Below are 11,616 nucleotides of genomic sequence, written 5' to 3' on the forward strand. Positions count from 1 at the left end.
GTACATTCGTAAATTCGTTCATTCGTACATTCGTTTATTCGTACATTCGTGAATTCGTACATTCTTACATTCGTAAAATCGTACATTTGTAAATTAGAGAATTCAGAAATTTGTAAATTCGAAGTTTGAAAATCCAAAAACCAGAAAATTCGAAAATCTGAAATAGTAACTAACTATCAAATTATAGGTATTGTAATTTCCTTTCAAATTGGACTGTCAGTGAACGTAACAAATACAAATTTATCCGAAGTTACGAATTATCCAAAACGAATGCTGCATCTAAACAAATGGAACGGAACAAATTAATAATAAATAATAATAATAAACGTTTTTATTATTGTTATTTATTATTATTAATTCATTACGTTCCATTCGTTTGGATACGGCATTCGTTATTTTGGATCATTCATAACTTCGGATAAATTTGTATGTGTTACGTTCACTAACAGCCAAATTTGAAAGGAAATTTCAATACCTATAATTTGATAGTTACTAGTAATAGTTAAGTTATTATTAGGTAATTATTATTTCAAATTACAAATTAACGAATTTACTAATGTATGAATTTACGAATGTACAAATTTTTTCGAATTTATGAATATTCGGAAAAATTTGTTAAACGGGTTTTCGTTAATTCGGATATTTCCGAATTAACGAATTTGTCGAAATTCGTTAAAAAACGGCTTCGGAACTAAACGAATTGCACATGCCTAATGGAAGGTTCCATCGCTTCTCTCTGATAGTCAGATTTACACACACCCGGAAGCTGTGTAAAACTGCCCGCAACCACGTTGTATGACTTAAAGCAGTAAAAGGGTTAAAGGGAGCAGGTGATATGTATGTACAAAACAGGCACGTTACAGGTTCTTAGCAAAGCAACCAACAAACAGAACTTACAGGTGGTAGTGTGCTGGGGAATGCTCCTTGAACAGGTCCCCTGGTGTAAAGTGGCCTCACAATAGGGTGGTGTGCTGGTGATAAGGGATGCAAGAGTGTGTCAAACCAGTTAATTAAAGACTGGAAAAGGACCCCCCCCCCCCCCCCCAGCAGTGTCCAGGGTAATCCAAACAAATACTTGTCAAGAACCTTTCCTTACACTTAGAAATAAAGAGGTCAGATGGTTCTAAGGGAGCAGGGGCAACCAGGGTTCTTGGTAAGCAGCTCTGCTCCCCCCCCCCACACACACATATTAATTGTCATTGACATTACTGTATTAAATGTTGTTATCACTCTAGTCAAGTGTATTATTATTGATCACTTGTTAATCAAATTTCAGATATCCTCCTGACGAAGCGGCATTAGACCGCGAAACTAGTTGAGATGCTATCCGCGATCAACTATCCCACTGTGATCTTCCCCCCGCTTGGGGATCATTATCTTGGTGATACACATGGATTGTTGCCATACTTTTAATCTGTATTTGATCATTCATTATGTGTTATTAATTTTGTATTAATAAACTTTTATATCAATTAATTTTCTACTCCTTTGTACTATACTGAAATAGTCCAATTGCCCCTGCTCCCTTAGGAGGCTTGGTTGGGGACCAAGCATCTGACCTCTTTATTTCTAAGTTTCTGGATGATGGTACAATTTTTTTCTACTTATTCTTATTCTTTCTCTCTGGAGAAGAGACACTTAAGAGAAGATATGATTTTCAATATACAAATACCGCACTGGTGACCCCACAATAGGGAGAAAACATTTTCGTGGAAGGGAGTTTAACAAGACTCGTGGCCACTCATTAAAATTAGAAGAAAAGAGGTTTAACCTTAAACTACGTAGAGGGTTTTTTACTGTGAGAGCGGCAAGGATGTGGAATTCCCTTCCACAGGCGGTGGTCTCAGCGGGGAGCATTGATAGCTTCAAGAAACTATTAGATAATCACCTGAATGACCGCAATATACAGGGATATACAATGTAATACTGACATATAATCACACATAGGTTGGACTTGATGGTCTTTTTTCAACCTCACCTACTATGTAGCATTATTGCTATAGAGGCTACCCCCATCTCTCTTTCTTTACACTTGTCAAAGCTCTCCCTTGCCAACGTGTGCACCAGGACTATCTATAGACTTCTCAGGGTCCAAAATGGCTGTCCAAATCTCAGCGAGAAATCAATGTCCAATCAGACACTGTCTCCCCCAAGATGGTCACTGGAAGTCCAATACAGACAATCCTCTATAAGGTTCCTCTATTGTCAGAGGTAAGCAGTGATCCCATCATCAGGGTATATTACTTTGGAGACTATAAAACCTATAGGATCTGGAGGGGAGGGTAGTTCACTGGTCCTTTGGCCTGTAAGCTGACCCCCCCCATGTGTTTAAAAAAATATGCTTATCTTATTTGAATCTACTCTCAGACATTGTTGCATCGGTTCTTCCCCAGTTTTTATTTACCGGGTGCTCTCTCAGTAGACTTCTCCAGTTTTTCCTGGTGGGATCCATGAGGGAAAGTGCAGACAACATTCCCATTAAGAGCAGAAGTAACAATTGGAATCCGAAACAAAATCCACCAATAAATGAATCCCCGTTCCAACATGAACCACAACTATACCGCACTACCTCTTCGTGTGCCCAGTCTTCAGTGTTTAACGACTGCCTAAGACTGTGACTGCAGGGTGTCATGGTCCCAACTCCTAACACATGGTTGAGCCCCGTCTTTAACTGCTCCCCAACCACTCCCCCTTAAGCTGCTTAAGGGGTGTAAACATGCCGCAGCTGTGATGCATTGCATTGTGGTGCAGCAAAAATAATCCCCCCCAGTCATGTTTGGTGGGCAGTACAGCTTGCAAATCTGATCCGTTCAACTTAATGTGACTGTGGCATCACCGTGATGCACACGATTGTGGCTCGGGGTTTTCAGGGGTCACCACAGGCTGTGAGGAGTCGTCAAAGCACCTCTGGTAAGCGATCCACTACAGATAGCTCTGCACAGGGCAACACTTGTCTAAATAAGCCTGATAAGTGTCCTGACTTCCATTGCTAAATCTTATTTATAAAAAACGGGGTTTTGGGTTTTTGAATGAAGCCAGGCCTAATAAGGTCCTATGCCTCCATCCCTATCAATATGGAAGAAAAGGCGAGAGGTTGGGACTTTATATGAAGCATGCGGTAGTCAACAAATGAATTGATGGATATGAAGATATTTATTGGTTCATTATATATATATATATATTAATATCAAGTTTTAAGACAAAAATATCACATAATAACAATTCATGATCCAATAAAATGTAATTTATATACACATACATATATTACATATTATCTATATCGGCTATAACCTTGCTACTCTTTATCATTGTTGATACAAAAATAAATATTGAACACGATGGTAAAAATGTCATATATATTCATATAGACGTGTGTTGTGTGAACGAATGACATGAAAATCTTTTGTCAACACATGATTGTTATAGAATACGGCAGCTGATAGCTCGACGCGTTTTGTGACTTTGGGTCACTCTTCAGGAGAAAGCCCATAGTTTTTTGCTTTCACGACAGACTACAAAGCAATATCTGCATCTAAATGTTCTGTGCAAATAAAAAAGTATCAATTTGTTTCCAGCCCTAAAATGTACAATCCAGTCAAAACTGAAAATCAAACTCATATTGTATCCTCAGGTTTTCTTTTGCTGTGAAAGAGGATGTCCATACTAGGCGTAGATCAGTGTTTCTCAATCATGGTGCCCCGGTTGGTGATCCCTGGGGTGCTATTTGGATTCCCTCCGGGTGCCACAAGCATGGATGGATCAGGGATGAATGAGAGAACTCTGTGGATGAGGAGGGACTCTCACATATAGGGGCACTCTCTGATGCAGTGGGAAGACTCGGATAAGATGGGGGGCTCTGATATGATTGGGGGCTCTCATGTATGGGGCACTGTAACTCTGTGATGGGAGGACTCTGACTCTGTTATGAGGGAACTAATGCAAATGAAACTGAAGCCTGCAGATCAACATTGTAGACAGGCAACAAATGACTGAAGCCTGCAGGTCAATATTGTAGAAGGCAACAAATGACTGAAGCCTGCAGGTCAACATTGTAGACAGGCAACAATTGACTGAAGCCTGCGGATCAACATTGTAGAAGGCAACAAATAACTGAAGCCTGTGGATGAACACTATAGACAGGCAACAAATAACTGAAGCCTGCAGGTCAACATTGTAGACAGGCAGCAAATGACTGAAGCCTGCAGATTAACATTGTAGACAGGCAACAAATGGCTGAAGCCTGCTGATTAACATTGTAGACAGGCAACAAATTACTGAAGCCTGCAGGTCAACATGGTAGGTAGACAGGCAACAAATGGCTAAAGCCTGTGGATCAACACTATAGACAGGCAACAAATGACTGAAGCCTGCAGGTCAACACTGTAGACAGGCAACAAATGAGTGAAGCCTAAAGATCAACATTGTAGACAGGCAAAAAATGACTGAAGCCTGCAGGTCAACATTGTAGACAGGCAACAAATGACTGAAGCCTGCTGATTAACATTGTAGACAGGCAACAAATGACTGAAGCCTGCAGGTCAACATGGTAGGTAGACAGGCAACAAATGACTGAAGCCTGCAGGTCAACATGGTAGGTAGACAGGCAACAAATGACTGAAGCCTGTGGATCAACACTATAGACAGGCAACAAATGACTGAAGCCTGCAGGTCAACACTGTGGACAGGCAACAAATGACTGAAGTCTGCAGATTAACATTGTAGACAGGCAACAAATGACTGAAGCCAGCAAATCAACATTGTAGACAGGCAACAAACGACTGAAGCCTGCAGATCAACATTGTAGACAGGCAACAAATGACTGCAGCCAGCAAATCAACATTGTAGACAGGCAACAAATGACTGAAACCTACGGATCAACATTGTAGACAGGCAACAAATGGCTGAAGCCAGCAAATCAACATTGTAGACAGGCAACAAATGACTGAAGCCAGCAAATCAACATTGTAGACAGGCAACAAATGACCGAAGCCTGCAGGTCAACATTGTAGACAGGCAACTGGCATTTCCAAAAGGAGAGTTCAGCAACATCAGTTGAGGTATTTCCAGCACAGTTTTCCCTTTAATATTAAATCCTTGGTGGCGGAATAATGGTCATAACTAATAAGATTTTCTGTACCTCTGAAAAGAGTTGAAAAACTTTGCTTGCTTAGTAAAGCCCCCCCCCCCCACCCCACCCCATCTTTTATTCGATTTAAACTTCTTTAATTATCTCTAACAAAAGGACATATGTTGGGGAATCAGCAGGAACGCTGAATTTCATCACCTCCGTTAATTAAAACAATGGATTAAATTTAATTCAATCCGAGGCACTTAATTAACACATTTGTACTCTAGTTAACACTTACTCCAATAGAGATAATAGGTGCGGGGGGCAAAAAAAAATAGATGACAGTATATATATATATATGTATATGTGTGTAACAGAACGGAGTCATTCAGCCTATCGCTGTATATTGTGACTTCATACATAGATGTGTTTCTTGATATTATTGGCGATAAAAACATTCCTATAACGTTCGGTGATTAAATAAAAAGCTTTTAGCTCTTATTATTATTATTATTATTTAGCTGCCCTCATATAATGGGGCAGATTTATTAAAGTTACCACAAATGCACTGAAGTTGGCATAACTGTGACACCCACATTTATCAAATCTTAGAACTGCTGTGGCGCAGTACCGCCCAGGTTTAGGAACCCGGGGTCAGAGAGTGAAGAAAGAAACGTGCCCACGAGGGGGAATGTCATAGCACAACACTGTTCAAAATTGATGGCATGCAGGTACAGGAGTATTTCAGGAATAAAAAAGAGGGTGCACCAGCCTTGTGCACTATCATAAAAAATATTTATCGAAAGAAGCAAAAAATACCAATATACTCACAAAAGAAAGCATGAACAGGCACATAACATGCAACCTGTAGAGGTACTTTGATGATGCCCAACAATAGGCAGTGAAGCTTATGCGTTTCAAGGGCATTACCCTGTTCATCAGGTCTTCATTCAAGACTTACGTGTTTCAAGGGCAGTACCCTCTTCATCAGGTCTTCTTTCAAGGCTTACATGTTTCAAGGGCAGTACCCTCTTCATCAGGTCTTCATTAAAGACTTGCATGTTTCAAAGGCATTACCCTGTTGATCAGGTCTTCATTCAAGACTTACGTGTTTCAAGGGCAGTACCCTCTTCATCAGGTCTTCATTCAAGGCTTACATGTTTCAAGGGCAGTACCCTCCTGATCGGGTCTTCATTCAAGGCTTATGCATTTCAAGGGCAGTACCCTCTTCATCAGGTCCGATGATGATAGCATGCAGGTACATGAGTATTTCAGGAATAAAAACAAAAAAGAGGGTGCACCACGTGCTTTGTGCATTACCATAAAAATGATTTATTGAAAGAAAAAAAGAGTACCAATATACTCACAAAAGAAAGTATGAACATGTACATAGCATGCAACCTGTAGAGGTACTCCGATGATGTCCAACAATAGGGAGCCAGGCTTACGCATTTCAAGGGCAGTACCCTCTTCATCAGGTCTTCATTCAAGGCTTACATGTTTCAAGGGCAGTACCCTCCTCATCAGGTCTTCATTCAAGGCTTACACATTTCAAGGGCAGTACCCTCCTCGTCGGGACTTCATTCTAGGCTTACGCATTTCAAGGGCAGTACCCTCCTCATCGGGTCTTCATTCAAGGCTTACGCATTTCAAGGGAAGTACCCTCTTCATCAGGTCTGATGATGATAGCATGCAGGTACATGAGTATTTCAGGAATAAAAAACAAAAAAGAGAGTGCGCCAGCCTTGTGCATTACCATAAAAATGATTTATTGAAAGAAAAAAGAATACCAATATACTCACAAAAGAAAGTATGAACAGGCACGTAACATGCAACCTGTAGAGGTACTCCGATTATGCCCAACAATAGGGAGTGAGGCTTACGCTTTTCAAGGGCAGTACCCTCTTCATCACGTCTTCATTCAAGACTTATGTGTTTCAAGGGCAGTACCTTCTTCATCAGGTCTTTATTCAAGGCTTACTCATTTCAAGGGCAGTGCTCTCTTCATCAGGTCTGATGATGATAGCATGCAGGTACATCAGTATTTCAGTAATAAAAACAAAAAAGAGGGTGCACCAGCATTACCATAAAAATGATTTATTGAAAGAATAAAAAATACCAATATACTCATAAAAGAAAGTATGAACGGGCACATAACATGCAACCTGTAGAGGTACTCTGATGATGCCCAACAATAGGGAGGGTTTTGCTTGCGTCTATCTAGCAAGGTTACTCTGTGGTATAAGCAAGGAAGCTAAGACTTCTGCAGTGTGTAAATGTGCTTTTATTATACAAAAATGCTGTACATACAAAACTATTACAATCTTAGGAATACAGTACAAGACTGACAGATATCTATAACAAGCAAAATGCCTAGCAAATGGTCTATACCAGTACAAATACACTTAAAGGTTACTTATCTTCTGTTACTGTATGTTCGTGATCTCCATTGGCAACGATTCTCCTGGAGCATCAGGCACCTTTCTTCTATCATCAGTGGCTTCTGATCTACCTTCAGGCGATCCCTGAAAACTCATCTCTTCAGGAAAGCCTCTCACGTCTCTAACTAATCTTTTATCACTTCCAGCAGCTCATTCCCCACAGTTACAACCTTTTGTACCACCTGCCCCGCCCTATTAGATTGTAAGCTCTTCTGAGCAGGGCCCTCTTAATCCTCCTGTATTTTATTGTATTATAACTGTATTGTCTCCCTTTTATATTGTAAATCGCTGCGTAAACTGTTGGCGCTATAGAAATCCTGTACAATAATAATAATAAAAATAATCTTACAGCATGATGGTGTGTGTGTTTGTGTGTCACTAGCTTATGCCTGAATCCCCCTTTTATGTGCCAGGCTGTTTACCATAGTTACCAAACGACAGAAAACATACCTGTTTACTGTAGCAGTGTAGACAATGGACTGTTGAAACTGCCAATTAGATACAACAATGATATCTATGTAAACCATTGTCTACTCAAGCCAAGACCTGCCAGTAATCAGTCATTCTTTCAGTTTGAGAGCTGAAAGAATCTCAAACAAGTAACGTCTTACTTGTTTACTGTAGCTATAAAGACAATAGACTGTTCTTAAACTGGAAACAAAGAAATACAACAATGATAGCTACATTCCCATTGTATCCAACAACATTTGTTTGAGAAAGTCTGTCTCTGTGACACCAGAATGCTATGAGTCTTATAGAAAAATTATATTTTATATCAAACGCAACACATTCTGCCCTTGATTTTTCTCTCACACTACACACAGAAAATCACTTCATCACTTAGAGAACTCATTCTAAACATTAGTTTTCCTTTAATGCAACACTTCCCATATTTCTGTCATTGAGAAGGTGTTTCAGTCTTTAACTAATTGTTCATTAGAAAGTCCATTCTAAAGTTCTTTAGAAACAAGTCCAGGCTTGTAATTCATCAAAGGCCTTGCTCTCCACAGCTCTTGCGATCTTCCGTCATTCTTTCCATCATGTCCTAAGGATCAAATTGGAGACAGCCTGTGGAGTGGAAAACAAAGCGGATTATCTGTTCCTTCTAATAATACATAAACAGTATATCCAGACCCTTGAGCTACAATCTCTCCTCTAAATGGCTTCTTGCCTGGATATCTGACTAACACTTTGCCCCCTGCCTGTACCCACTTCTGACCCTCCCAAAGAACATCAATAGGGAGGAGAGGAAATATACTGATATTTCCCAGAAGATCGCTACTGTTTATTTTGGAAGGTTTGATGTTATGTAGCCTCCCTTTCCACTCTTGCTGGGAAGTATCCACTAATCAGTCAGCCACTGTCTTGAAGCTCATCTGCCAATGCAAATATAACTTCAAACCTTCCTGCCAGATTCCCTCTCATTCCTAGATAGGCTTCAGCTACGTCACTCTTGGTTTCTATGTCATGGGAAGCAGTAACATGGTATCTGTTAAGCCCTGTTCTTTCAGGAACTTTACATAAATACTGAACTCTGCACTCCAGCTGTGGAATCTGTGCCCCAGCCCCTACCATCCTCTCATATGGTGTGCTTTTGGCTATTTGGCCTAGAATTTAACAACATGACTGCCTGTGTGAGGACACGATCCCACCCCCTTAGTGTATGTGTGGGTGTAAGTTTGCGTATCTGGTCCTTCAATAGCCCGTTGTATCTTTCAATCAAACCAGCTGCCTGTGGATGGTATGGGATGTGGCACAACCAGTACACTCCAGAATCTTTGGCCCACTGCTGTACTGTTGATCCGATGAAGTGTGAGCCGTTATCACTTTGGACTCGTTTGGGACAACCATAAGCAACAACAAGTTTCTGGAGCAGTTGAAGCATTGAGGCTTGATCTGCATGTTTGAACAAGCATAAATCCTGAATAGGTGTCCACTGCAGTGCAACAATATCTCAGTCCATTGTTTCCCCGGGGCAGGGGACCAATAAAGTCAATCTGACAGATCTCTGCAGGCCTCTGTGCGAGGCTTACGCGTTTCAAGGGCAGTACCCTCTTCATCAGGTCTTCATTCAAGGCTTCCATGTTTTAAGGGCAGTTCCCTCCTCATCGGGTCTTCATTCAAGGCCTACGCATTTCAAGGGTAGTACCCTCTTCATCAGGTCTGATGATGATAGCATGTAGGTACATGAGTATTTCAGGAATAAAAACAAAAAAGAGGGTGCACCAGCATTACCATAAAAATGATTTATTGAAAGAATAAAAAATATCAATATACTTACAAAAGAAAGCACGAACAGGCACATAACATGCAACCTGTAGAGTTACTCTGATGCCCAACAATAGGGAGTGAGGCTTACGCATTTCAAGGGAAGTACCCTGTTCATCAGGTCTTCATTGAAGACTTACGTGTTTCAATTGCAGTACCCTCTTCATCAGGTCTTTATTCAAGGCTTATGCATTTCAAGGGCAGTACCCTCTTCATCAGGTCTGATGAAGAGGGTATTGCCCTTGAAACATATAAGTCTTGCTCCCTATTGTTGGGCCTCATCCAAGCACCTCTACTGGATGCATTCTATGTGCCTTTTCATACTTTCTTTTGCAAGTAAATTTATCTTTCAATAACTTATTTTTATTATAATGCATGAGGCTGGTGAGCTTTCCTTTTTGGTTTTGTTCCAGTTTTTCTGTTAAAGGATTTCCCCAATCTGCAGAGGGCAACAAGGCCTATTCATTACCTGGCCTGTGACGGAAGGACTGTTTATGGGATGACATCTGAAGAGTCCCACCATCTATAATTGACTTTACCATCTATGCAAGACGTGGGGTTCCCTTTGTCCTTCAGCGGTGATGTTTTTCTTTGAGTGATGTGTACATGATTATTTCAGCCCACACCTCATACCTGCATAAAGAGCAAGTCAAACACACACAAGTTTTTTTACATACCTTATTTTAAATCCAATAAGGTAATCAACTCCCGTGGATTTTTTTTTTCAATTCTGCTGATCTCCTCCAGCCTTTTTAAGATGCTTTCTCTCTGCAAGTATGCTCTCCACCGTCAGCTGCACATCAGTCATTGTTCATAACCAACTTCCCGATAGTGACAATTGCTGACCACTCCTGAGAAATGCATGATGGGATACGCATGTTCTTTTCTAACATCAGTAGCTGACATAACAAATGTTCTTTTGGCTGAATGGGCACAAATTCCCACTGAGATCCTCCATAATAGTATGGAAAAGCTTCCCAGAAGGATGGAGGCTGAGCCACAAAGGGGGCTATCAACTCAGTATTTTTTTTTACATAGTTACATAGTAGGTGAGGTTGAAAAAAGACACAAGTTCATCAAGTCCAACCTATGTGTGTGTGATTATATGTCAGTATTACATTGTATATAACTGTATGTTGTGGTCGTTCAGGTGCTTATCTAATAGTTTCTTGAAACTATCGTTGCCCTCCCGCTGAGACCATCGCCTGTGGAAGGGAATTCCACATCCTTGCCACTCTAACAGTAAACTACCCACCCCTGACCATTCCAAGTACCCCCAATTTATCACCACCCTCTGATTTCGCCCTTGTAGTCAGTTTTCAATCCATGTACTCACCCTATGGTCCATGCCAACGGACCTTATTTTGTATAGTAAACGTTTATGGGGAACTGTGTCAAATGCTTTTGCAAAATCCAGATACATCACGTCTACGGGCCTTCCTTTATCTAGATGGCAACTCACCTCCTCATAGAAGGTTAGTAGATTGGTCTGGTAAGAACGATTCTTCATGAATTCATGCTGATTACTGCTAATGATACCGTTCTCGTTACTAAAATCTTGTATATAGTCCCTTATCATCCCTCCAAGAGTTTACATACTATTGATGTTAGGCTAACTGGTCTGTAATTCCCAGGGATGTATTTTGAGCCCTTTTTAAATATTGGTGCTACATTGGCTTTTCTCCAATCAGCTGGTACCATTCTAGTCAGTATTAATAGCCAGGCGTTAGAATGTAGTGTTCAGGAAGCTTAGATAGGTGTGATGGTCAGGTGTCCACAAACATTCGCCTATGTAGTTTATATTATAGCATACTGTGTTACAATCCCTAGTGCCTGTGC

The sequence above is a fragment of the Aquarana catesbeiana genome, linkage group LG10 (genome assembly GCF_042186555.1).
Source record: "Aquarana catesbeiana isolate 2022-GZ linkage group LG10, ASM4218655v1, whole genome shotgun sequence".
Taxonomy (NCBI): domain Eukaryota; kingdom Metazoa; phylum Chordata; class Amphibia; order Anura; family Ranidae; genus Aquarana; species Aquarana catesbeiana.